Source organism: Lynx canadensis, chromosome A2, assembly GCF_007474595.2.
Source record: "Lynx canadensis isolate LIC74 chromosome A2, mLynCan4.pri.v2, whole genome shotgun sequence".
Classification (NCBI taxonomy): Eukaryota; Metazoa; Chordata; class Mammalia; order Carnivora; family Felidae; genus Lynx; species Lynx canadensis.
In genome coordinates, this window is record NC_044304.2 from 138,245,675 (window position 1) to 138,258,862 (window position 13,188).

Consider the following 13,188-nt stretch of genomic DNA (forward strand, 5'->3'; position numbering starts at 1 on the left):
TCTCTCTGAGGGGAGAAAAGACAAAACAAAACAAAAAAAACCCAAAAGCAGCAAATACTAGGAAGGACCAGAGAACACCACCAGAAACTCCAACTCTACAGGCAACACAATGGCAGTAAGTTCATATCTTTCAGTACTCACTCTAAATGTCAGTGGACTAAAAGCACCAATCAAAAGACATAGGGTAACAGAATGGATAAAAAAACAAGATCCATCCATATACTGTTTACAAGAGACCCATTTTAGATCTAAAGACAGTTTCAGTTTGAATGTAAGGGGTCACATACTGGGACACATATCAGCCCTCAACAGCTACAAAAAAATCAAGATCATACTGTGCATATTTTCAGACCACAACACTATGAAACTCAAAATCAACCACAAGAAAAAATTTGTAAAGACAACAAGAACATCCTACTAAAGAATGAATGGGTTAACCAAGAAGTTAAAGAGGAAATTAAAAAGTACATGGAAGCCAATGAAAATAATAACGCCACAGCCCAAAATCTGGGATGCAGCTAAGGTGGTCATAAGAGGGAAGTATATAGCAATCCAGGCCTTCCTAAAGAAGGAAGAAAGGTCTCAGTTATACAACCTAATCTTAAGCCTAAAAGAGCTGGAAAAAGAATAGGAAATAAAACCCAAAACCAGCATAAGATGAGAAATAATAAAGATTAGAGTGGAAATCCAAACATAGGGGATGAATCACTGGATTCTACTCCTGAAATCATTATTGCACTATATGCTAACTAACTTGGGTGTAAATTTAATAAACAAACAGACAAACAAAACAAAACAAAAGAGTTTTTCCTCCTTGGATGCTTGGGTGGCTCAGTCAGTTAAGTGTCAGCTCTTGATTTTGGCTAAGGTCATGATCTCATGTTGACAACATGGAGCCTGCTTGGGATTCTCTCTCTCCCTGTCCCTCTGCCTCTCCCCCTCAAATAAATAAATAAACATAAAAAAATAAAATCTAGGGGTGCCTGGGTGACTCAGTCAGTTAAGCCTCCCACTCTTGATTTTGGCTCAGGTCATGATCTCACAGTTCTTAAGATTGAGCCCTGCTGGCAGCACAAAGACAGCTCAGGATTCTCTCTCCTTCTGTCTCTGCCCCTCCCCCACTTGCATGTGCATGTGCATACTCTGTCTCTCTCTCTCTCTCTCTCTCTCTCAAAATAAATAAATAAACTTTTAACAAAATCTAGAGGGTTGCTGGAGGGGTGTTGGGTGAGGCAATGGGCTAAAATGGGTGATGGGCATTAAGGAGGCCATTTGTTGGGATGAGTTCTGGGTGTTATATGTAAGTGATGAATCACTAAATTCTACTCCTGAAACTATTATTACGCTGTATGTTAACTAACTTGGATTTAAATAAAATTATATTTAAAAATCTGATAATTTAAAAAAAGAGCGTTTCCTTCTCTGTCATTTTTCTTTACCTGCTTTGGCTCAGAAACTTTAAATCGAATAAGAAACAGATCTTGGATGAAAATAGCTTCAACAGCCCAGGGTAGTAAAGGGGAAGCTAGGAAGTAGAAATGATAGTGAAAAAGCGGGGAGTTTTACTTTTCACACTGATCCTTGACCTAAGGTTTCCTCTGCTCCTCTCAGGATCTGATGATCCTCCCAAGTCTTCACCAAATTATCAGGGAAAATAAGATGACAGACTCAAATTTTACAGTTGGACTTTGTCACTGACAAGGATGCAAGAATGAGAGAGACACGCACAAGTTCAACTAGACTCTCTACAAACCTCACTTCCCTAATGGGACTTGCTAGATGTGCAGTTTATGTTCAAGAAGCAATCAAGAGATTTACTTTAGGTACATCAAGTCACAAAGCAAACCGATCATGGCATTTATGCTAACTTGTGATGGGTTGGCCAACTTGGAGTTATTTAAAGGAATACCAATCAGTGCTGATAGTGTATTTTAAAAGTGGCCACAGTATGTCTGTCCAGGGAAAGTAAAGCACACGGATATTATTAGTTTGTTGAGCTCATAACTACATACATGGTATGTTGTTTGGACTATTATGGAGATTGATTTCTTCTTCTAGAGAAAAGAGGGGAGGTTGAGTCTCAGAATGAGGAGGACATTACACAAACAGATTAACTTCTAAGGTTAAAATTACTGTGGTTGTTATTAAGATATAATGTCCTCTAGGGAAAGTGTCTTGGAATGGTGTGGATAGAGTTTTCCTGACAATCCCCAAATCTCCTACTGCCAGAGTGACGCCACACCCTTGCTTGGTTATAGGTTTATGCTAAGCCAATAGGCTTAATAGATTAAATGATGCCACTTTGGTTGATTAAGTTTAAGGATATCTTATTGGTTGATGTATCCTCCTTTTTTCTACCCCGTTATATTCATACCAGGCTCCTTTCTGTTTCGTAACACATCAGGCATGCTCTTCCCTCAGGGATTTTTACTATTTGTTCCCTCTGCCTAGAACATTCTTCCTCGAGATATCTGCCTATATCAGTCAGTTTAGGCTACTATATCAAAAATACCATAGACTGGGGATCTTAAACTACAAACATTTTTTTCTCACAGTTCTGGAGCCTAGGAGGTCTGAGGTCAGTGTCTACAGATTCTGCGTCTAGTGAGAGTTCTGTTATTAATATGCAGATGGTTACTTTCTCACTGTGTCCACATATGGTGGAGAAACAAGGCTCTGGCCTCTTCTTTTTTTATATATGGAAGTATTTTTTTAATGTTTGTTTTTGAGAGGAGAGAGAGAGAGAGAGAGCATGAGTTGGGGAGGGGAAGAGAGAGAGGAAGACAGAGGATCTAAAGCAGTCTCTGTGCTGACAGCAGAGAGCCCCAACCCAGGGCTCCAACCCACAAACCGTGAGATCATGACCTGAGCCAAAATTAGATGCTTAACCAACTGAGCCATCTAGGAGCCTCTGGTCTCCTCTTCTTATAAAGGTATTAATCCTATCATGGGGTCCCACTCTCATTACCTCATCTAAATCTGAGTACCACCCCAAAGCCTCACCTCCAAATATCACATTGGGGAATAAAATGTCAACATATGAATTTTGAGGGGCACAAACATTCAATCCATAGCACGGCTTCTAAGCAGGTCCTAATTACTCTAAGAGAGCCTCTTGCCTTCTCCTTCTTCACTTCCTTTTATTGTTCACCTTTTCGTATGATTTTGTTGTTGTTGTTGTTTATCCCTTCCTAACTGTAAAGGGTAAATGGGTAAACGATCAGCAGGATGCAAACTGAAAGTTTAGGACTAGTGGAAGTGAAGGGGAAAGTATTTCAGTTCCTTTCCCCCAGCATTTTCAATTTTTAATTCTATGAGCTTCAAGAATACTTTCTAAAAATTACCAGAAGTTAACTCGTATAGCTTGCTCAATGAGCTGTTTCAGGAATTTTTAATGGGAAATGCTGTCTCCTGTGAATTTCACTGTGTCACTGATATATAGTTTAATAATATCTTCTAAGGATTCCAACTTGAAAGCAAGGAACTACTTCCTAAAGAAATTTGTTTTGCTACCTTATAATGTGTAGTAGTAAATTTTAGTTGAAATTACAGTAAATAAAATTAATAATAAAAATCAATTAACTTATACTAGCTATCACACATTTATTCCAAAATATACATTTAGAAAAAATTTAGGCCATTGATTACTCTTTCATCAGGTTTTAAAATTTAATATCTGCTCAATAAATCTGTAAATCTAAATCCAATATAATTAGTTTACATAACTTGCATTGCATTGTAATTCTTATTTTAGAGAATTAAACAAAATAAAGCAATGTTTTGTTCTAATGGTAGTGTATGAGTTATCAAATTCTCTGTATAAATATCTTTGCTTTTATAGAATTCTATGCTTATAGAATTCTGTCAGTAATAACGGCACTCTGATTAAATCAGCTATAAGATTATCATTTTGCTATATTCTTGTATACGTGCCTTGATTTACAGAGCTATGTGTCATTAATCATTCTAGTGTTAGGTAAAATTGTTTTTTATCAAGAAAACTTATATTTGAATCAATGGGTACTAGAAAACTTAAATTTAATAAAAGCAAGCAATAACTTCCTCCATGAAAATCTTATTCTCTAGAGTAAACTTGGGATAGAGAGTCACAACCTATGATCCAAACAAATAGTAATTTTCAGGAAAACAAGTGCAGTGGTACAGTTAGGAAAAACAAAAAGTTCCATATTTATGGTTAACCAGACAATGCATGCTTCAATGAAGTTAATATTCTTTCTACTATTTCCATACATACTTTATTCAAGAGAAGGAAATTGTGTAAAACTCCAGCTGACAAAAGAAAAAAGGGTTTAGCCTGCTTAGTATAATGCTATTAAGCCCGAGAAGGGAAAAGATACCCAGAGTTTATTGGTTACTGGTTCGATGGGAGTGAAAATGGTTACTAATGCCTGGATAATTTAATTATGAGAAGTGTATATCTAGTAGGACTTGGATTTCTTGGGTCCTAGATCAGCTGAATTGTGAAGACTGATGTTGGGTCATAAAAGGCCCTGTGGCTTCTGTTTTGCTCTTGGATTACTTGTGCTGAGGGAAGCTAGCCACTGTGCAGTGTGGACACTCAAGCAGGTTTATGGAAAGATCTATGTGGAGAGGAGTGGAGGCTTGCTGCTAAAAGCTGGTGCCGATTTACCATCCTCATGAAAGAGCCGCCTGGGAAGCAGATATTCTGGTCCCAGTCAAGCCTTCAGATGACTGTAGTCCTGGCAGGCATTTTGACTACATCCTTTTGTGAGACCTTGAGTCAGGATTGCTGCCCAGCCATGAAGCTCCCAAATTCCAACATGGAAACTGTGAGAGATGATAAAAGTTTATTGGCGTTTTAAGTCACTAAGTTTTAATTTGTTGTGACACAACAGATATATAACTCATACTGCAATCATTATTAAGACAGTAAAGAGGCAGGCAGAACGATAACAATAAATCAGGAACATTCAATATTCAAAGCACAAGGGTTGCCATGACAGTGACTCAGATCCGTGGCTTAGTAGTGTCAGAGTTCGATTAGCAGTGAGTCCTTTGAGAAAGAAATGCCTAAATACATCCCACATAGACTGCACTCCAACTAAGGCACTACAGGGAAGGGAATCTACGATTGAAAAACAAGTGGCCCAATTTTGGATAGAGAAGAAATCTAATGCTCTGAATTAGTCTTACTATATCTAATATGTGCATAGTATAAATATAAATACAAATTATTCCTCTTGTTTTTTCAGATGGAACATTAATGTGATTTCTGTGAGTCATGGTCCTATTTGTACTGACCTCTAGTCCTGAATTTGGGCTTTTTTTCCCCAAAGGGTTATTTTTAGCCATTGTAAAATGGGAGCTATTTTAAAGTTATGATTTCTTGATCAATAAATTAACAAAAATTTACAAAAATTCTAAAGGAGTGTTTAATTGAGTTTCTTCTGTGCTTACAAAACAGAGGCATTTACAAAAACAATCATTTTTATTTTGTATTTTAGACTTAAAGAAAATTACATCTAATATTCTTCAAAGGTGGTTACTTTCTGAACTCCCAAGGGCCTGCTAAACAGATCATACCCTCCAGAAAATCAACTGGGTTTTTAAAATAGTCTTCATCATGCACCTCATTCAAACTTTATTCTATAGTGCCCTACTCCTCACTTAGCTGTAAAAGATAGTAAGTAAGCCATTTCACAAAATAGAATCCTTTAGGACAATTCCCAAGGAATAGGCATTTTTATAAAGAATAATACTTTCAATGGTGGCTTGTCTGTTGAAAAACTACCTTGGGGGTGTTGCACATTCCCACATAGACATTTGTTAATCCTGCAAAAACTCAGGATCAGCACGGAATTTGTATGTGGATAAACGAGGACATAGGCTAAATGGGCTTTGGAATAAGGAAAGAGGAACACAGAGTTATGTTCACTAGAGTCAAAGGGATTTTCATTCTGTCTGCTTCCACAGACTGGCAGCTAAGGGAATAATATTCTCTATACACCTAAAAATAGCATGGAATATAAGTTTCTATTATTTTCTTTTCTCTTTCCTTTCCTTTCCTTTCCATTCTTTTCCTTTCCTGTCTTTTTTCTTTTCTTTTCTCTCTTCCTCCCTGATCTTTTTCTTTTTGTTCTTTTGGCCTCTCTTTACCTTAACATTAAAAGATGCTCTTTGGTTTCTGTCAGAAAAAAAAAATATGTAAAAGACTTTCTAACACATATTGGGAATTTCTGGGCCATTAATTGAGTGCTGAACTCATGGTAGGCATTATGCTTACACTTTCTTCTACTGTGGCAAGTATGTATTATTACCCTCAAGATGCAAGCTTGAAAGAGAGACAAATAAGTGTCATGTTGACATGTGGTAAAACTGGGATTGGTCCCCAGGTTTTCCCAGCTCCGGTGCCCATGATTTTAATTACTAAACTATATGTTGGAAAAAAATATAGCTAACATTATTGTAGTGCTTATAAATGTCAGGCCTTCATTTAAGAACTTTACATGTATTTACTCTTTTAATCTTTACAACAACCTTATGAAGTAGGAAGTGTTATTATCCTCATTTTATAAAGTAAACTAAGGTAAGGAAAGTTTAAGTAACAGGCAGTGAGTTATAAAGAAGGCGTTTAATTCCATTCTGTCCAACTCCTAAGCACATGCTACTAATCAATACATTAACAATTAATTTTTGAAAAACACAGTATATTTTTAAGACAATGCAATATAAAAAGTTTAAGAAAAATTAAAGTCAAAATGTATTTTTGACTAATGTTGACAAATGTTCTAATGTTGCCGTAGCATTAAAAGCAATAAGCCATCTCTAATCTACCACTTTGAATAAGAGTCAGTCTTAGAGATATTTCACTGTTTTAATGATCGAAAAGCAACCTTTCAAAATTCTAGTATATCTTAATTTATATAAAACAATTACAAAGATGGGTCTTCAGAACTTGTAGTTTTTACTTCACACACAAATAAAATGTTAAGTGAAAGTAGATTTTTTAACTTTCATTTGTCTAAGGATTAATCACTTTGAAAGATGTGAGATCTTCGTGCTGACAGAGGAATAGGTAATGAGGACATAAATTAATTCAAACAAATTTTTGACAAAATGGAAATAAAATGGTTAATAGCTGCTGATGTTTTTGCAGACTGTGAGGAAGCTGTGACTAATTCAGCTGTAAATGAAATGAACTAAAAAGAGAAGGTATGTATTTGTCCAAATCTGGGCTAAAAGTCAAGTTTGAAGATATACGGAAATTCCATTTTCCTGTTGATAAATCAAGTAATTAATCATCTTGATCTTAAAATAGATAAGTTCCCACCCCAAATTTATTCCTTCAGTTGAAAATATACAAATAATTTAAAGAAAATACTTTTTCACAAGAATGACATGTCTGTGGTACAGCACTATGTATTCAGTATTTATTATCATCAAATGGTAGTTACTGACATCGCTATCTCTAAGAGTTTATAATGAAGATGGATAACACTCACGCTTACTGTTGAGGGAAGAAGGTATGATTGCATAATCCTAAAACCAAGTTGTGTATGAGTGTGTGTTTATACCATAGACTGGAAAGGGAATGTGGGGAGAGAAAAAAAGAGTCACAGTCCCCATTAGAGGTAAGTTTATGTAAACGGTAAGACTTAAGAGAAGTGAAGATTTTCCTAAATAATTCAATAAACTTTGACTTTAAGCTCTGAGCTTTACAAGAGTGGGAGGTGGGGAGCCTGGGTGGCTCAGTTGGTTAAGCAGCTGACTATGGTTGAGGTCATAATGTCACGGTTCATGAGTTCAAGCCCCACATCGACAGCTCAGAGACTGGAGCCCGCTTCAGATTCTGTGTCTCCCTCTCTCTCTCTCTCTGCCTTTCCCCACCTCTCTCTCTCTCTTAAAAACAAATAAACAATTTTAAAAATTTTAAATAAATAAAAGAATGGGAGGGAAGATTCATTTAAGCAAGTGACTCTTAAAAAAAACAGACAACTAGGAAGAGATAGCTCTAAAAATTAGGGACACATATAGATCATCATGAACTCTTTTTCTAACAAATTCTAAGTGTAATAGAATACATTAATCTATTAGATTGGCTGTAAAATAATAACCAACTAGATGTGAAAAACTTATTTGAAATAAAAAGACAGGAAGGTTGAAAGCAAAAGAGCAAACAAATACAAATCATGTTGGAAAAAGTAGGATTTGCAATATTAGAACTAGAAAACTATTAAGGCAAAGCAAAAGGTGTTAAAAAATGAACACTTTCCAGCAATTAAGAATGCAATTCATCATATCTCTCGAGGATTTTTATGCACCAAATAACAGCTCTAAATTCCAAAAACCAAAGCTGCAGAAAATACAAGTAGACATAGAAAAACAACAATACCTAAGTCAGCACATGATAGATCAAGTAGATAGAAAAACAAGTAAGGCAATAAGGCCCTAAATAACAACACCTCAGAACCTATAGACCGATATTGAATTCAATATCCTCGAAAACAAAAACAACTTTTTAAAAATCCCTGTAAGCACTTACAAAAATTTATCACCTATTAAGCCACAAAAATTCAATAAATTCTAAAATACAGAAACAACACAGAACACATTATGTGACCACAAGGCAGTCAAGTAAGAAGTCAACAAAAATCCAAACCAACATAAAAAAAGTCAGAGAGTTTGAGATGAGCCATTTTTCAAGATTCAGTGCTATTATTCTTCCCCTTGGTAATAATACTAATACTTATTATATTGACAATAATAACAAAGTCATGACAGATAAACTAGGAAAAGATAGCTCTAAACATTGTGGACACACATAGATCATCATGAACTCTTTCTACCAGATGACACTACATGGCTTTAAAGTAGAAAGCATTGTGAATGGGAGAGAGAAAATCCTCACGACAACCTAGAAAGCAGTTTCTTCCGTGCAGAAAATTTAGCTGGGAGTACTCATAGGAAACATTATGTCTTATATTTGATATGTCAGCAGAAAAACATCCAAAATGCTAAATCAAAAGCTAGAGGAGGGAGCCCTGGTGGCTCATTCGGTTAAGCGTCTGACTTAAGCTCAGGTCCCTGAGTTTGAACCCCACATTGGTCTCTGTGCTAACAGCTCAGAGCCTGGAGCCTGCTTTCCATTCTGTGCTTCCCTCCGTCTCTGCCCCTCCCCAGCTTGTGCTCTGTCTTTTTCTCTCTCTCAAAAATAAATAAACATTAAAAAAAAAAAAAGGCTAGAGCTATTGTTTAAGCCTCTCTGCTGTGGAGCTATGTTACAGAAGCCCTAGCAAACTGAAATGGACAATTTTACCGCTTCTTTTCTATTTTGTATCCAATTACACTGGATAGAACCTCTAAAATAATGTTGAAAAGTGGTAGTAAGGAAATTTTTCCAGTTTTATTCCTAGTCCTAGGAAGAAAGTGTTCAATAGTTCATCATTAAATATGATGACAGCTATAAGACTGTTGAAAATAGCATTTATCCAATTGAGAAAGATCCCTTTTATTCAAGTTTGTTGAAGGTTGTTTTTCAAAATCCTGAATTGGTGTTGAATTTTGCAGATTTTATTTATTTATTTATTTATTTATTTATTTATTTATTTATTTATATTTATTTTATTTTATTTATTATGCAGGTTTTATTTAAACCTGTGATATTAGGTATGATTTTTTTTCCTGTATTCTGATAAACAATGAGTTCCACTGATTAATTTTTGAAGATTAAACTAATTTTACATTCCTGATATCAACCTCACCTGGTTATACTATAGTAATAATTTTTATATATTGGTAGATTTGATTTACTAATATTTTAAGGGCTCTTAGTGTCTATGTTCGTGAGTTTTATTGGTCCGTAGTTTTCTTTTTCTTTTTTCCTTACTGAAGTATAATTGACATATAGCCTTATATTAGTTTCAGGTGTACAACATAATGATTCAATATTTGTATTACTAAATGGTCATCATGATAAATGTAGTGAACATTTGTCAGCACACAGAGTTACAGGTTTTTTTTCTTGTGATGAGAACTTTTGGGATCTACTCTTAGCAACTTTCAAATATGCAATGCAGTATTATTAACTATGGTCAACATGCTGTACATTATATCCCCATGATTATTTATTTAGTTTGGAAAAAAGCTAAGCATATATTTTGAAAGTTTCTTGAGCAGGTAGAGTTTGATGTAAGGACAGTAAATGTCTCTGAGTTTCATTAAATTAACTATAAGAGAACATATATTTATAGTAAAGAGCACTGGTTTAATAGTTCAACAAAATAAGAGTTATTAAATAATAGAATAGTCTACCAAAAAAAGTACAATCAATTATACGATGGTGTTCGGTGATATATTTTATTTACTAATATTTAGATGCGTTTGCTAATTATTTTTCAGACTGAGAGAAAGAGAGCACAAACGTGATTGGGGAGGAGGAGGGGGTGGGGGGGAGACAATCCATGCTGGGCGGAGCTCGCTGTCAGGACTGTGACATGAGCAGGTCGTGACCTGAGCAGAAATCAAGAGTCAGATGTTCAGCAGACTGAGCCACCCAGGTGCCTCTGTAATTTTTTTAAATGAGTAAAAGTTGCAGATTCAGTGCTCAGGATATACACTAAGAAAATTTAAAAGTCATGGCTCTTGTATCTGTGGAACTTCTATTTTGAAATTTCTAGTACATCTTCGCATAAAATGTGGTGATTTTTTTTCTCAAAAAATACACTTATTTTCTTTGGTTTCATTCTGCTTCTGTTATTATTTTTGTTTTCAGGATTAGAGAAGTAGAAAAAGAAAGAAAACCATTGGAGGACAAATGATAATATAACCTAAAAATGTGTCTATCACTGCCCTCTGCTGTACAATTTTCTTAGGCCAATACTACTTCGTTAAGGGGGGATAATGTCACTAACAGGCATGGAACACTGACCCAAGAATGTTGGGGTACTCTTCAACCACAACGTCGGTCTGCAGCAGGTGTTCTCAACCTTGGCATTATTGACACTTTGGACCCAATAACTATTTGCTGCAGAGGGCTGTCCTGAGTATCTCAGGATGTTTAAAGGCAGCCCTGGCTTCTATCCACTAGATGCCAGTAGTACCTATTCAAGTCGTGACTACTAAAAATGTCTCCAGTTATTTCCAAATATCCCCAAGGGGGCAAAAATCGCTCCTGGTTGAGAACCACTGGTGCATAGGTTAGCAATCATGTCTGTAATGTGGTCTGATTAGGAATGAAGGCCCGAGGTACAGAACGATGAATGTTACCTGTTCTCAAGGATCCACTTATAACCTGTGTCTGGATGGCATGTAGACGTACTTGTTTACTCCATCATTTCCGTCCTAAAAACACACTCCCATGTTGAGCTAGATGAGAAAGCAACCCAATGACGCTGATGGTACTTTTCCTCTTGGTATCTTCACCTCCAGCCATCAGCACAGTGAAAATAGGTGCAGAAGCAGGACTTAAGTTGCCATTCAGAACAGACTCTTTTTATTACTTAGCTCCAAAAATGCAAATCATGTCATTTCTACTACCTCAGCTGACCTCAACTTAGCATTTTGTATGTTGTCCTGTGTTCTGAGATTTAACTTGGCAAATAATCCTTTCCTCGTGTTCTTAACCTCATTTCCTATTTGTGTATCTGCTTCCCCCAGATCCTGACCTTTATGTGTCTGACCCACAGCCGGTAATGGGACTAGATAATGAGACTTAGAATCCTGAATGCTTATTTTGCTTAATGACTTGGCTTGGTGTTTTGAAAGTTGGACACCACTTTGATCCTGACAGCAATATTAGCTCAGCCTGAAACACTTTTGAGAACAAAATTGATTATTCTAAGAAGAGTTACGACATATTTGCCCAGTTTTGTAGAACTTGGAACAGTTTGGGGGCACAGACATAACTCACTACATAGGTTACCAATATGATTGCTTTCATTTCTCATTCTCTGTCTCTCTCTTTCTCTCTCTGTGTTTCCACATATATATTTCTGATTATAAAATAATTTTGAAGCTTGGAAAAGATAGAAATTTGTAAAGAAAATATAGTCACCTATAATTCTGTGATCGTTCAGAAGTAACTATGGTTAACTTTCTACATAGATTCCAGTCTAAGTAGAAATGTATCTGTATGTAAATAAGTACCCACACACACGTTTTTTTTTTTTACAAAGTGCTATCATGTTCCACACAGTATTTGTAATCTTTTTTTTTTTTTTTAACTTTATAATGGATACAGGAGCGATATTTAAAATAACTAATAACCCAGAGGCTGACATTACTGGAGCAGGATCCTGGTGCAATGTGTCAACTCCATAGTAGTTACATAATGGAAGAGCCCCAGATAATCCCATAGAAAGGACCAGGGAAGCCAGGGTGGTATGAGACGCTCTGGTTACTCAGAGAAGCTTCTATATACCAACGAGTGGACGTATCTCAGTTTTTGTTTTATTTATTTTTTTATTAATACTTTATTTTATTTTTTTTATTTTTTTTTCAACGTTTATTTATTTTTGGGACAGAGAGAGACAGAGCATGAACGGGGGAGGGGCAGAGAGAGAGGGAGACACAGAATCGGAAACAGGCTCCAGGCTCCGAGCCATCAGCCCAGAGCCTGACGCGGGGCTCGAACTCACGGACCGCGAGATCGTGACCTGGCTGAAGTCGGACGCTTAACCGACTGCGCCACCCAGGCGCCCCATTAATACTTTATTTTTTAGAGCAGTTAAGTAGAATTGAGGGGGAAGATCAGAGATTCCCCATAATCCCTGCCTCCATGCATGCACAGCCTCTCCCACTATCAGTACCCTCCACCGATAGGTACTTTTGTCACAGTTGATGAACTTACGTTGACACACCATAATCACCCTAACTCCATAGTTAGAATATGGCTCGTGTTTGGTGTTGTACACTCTGTGGGTTTGGACTAATATATAATGACATGAATCCACCATTATAACATCATACAGAGTAGTCTCACTGCTCTAAAATACCTCCAATCCCCCTCCCCACCCCTGGCAACCACTGGTCTTGTTATCGCCTCCACAGTTTTGGCTTTTCCAGAACGACATGTAGTTGGAGTTAACTATGCGGTCTTTTCAGATCGGCTTCTTTCACTTAGTAATATGCATTTAAACTTCCTCCATGTCTTTTTATGTCTTCATAGTTCATTTCTTTTTAGCACCGAGTAATATTCCATTGTCCACA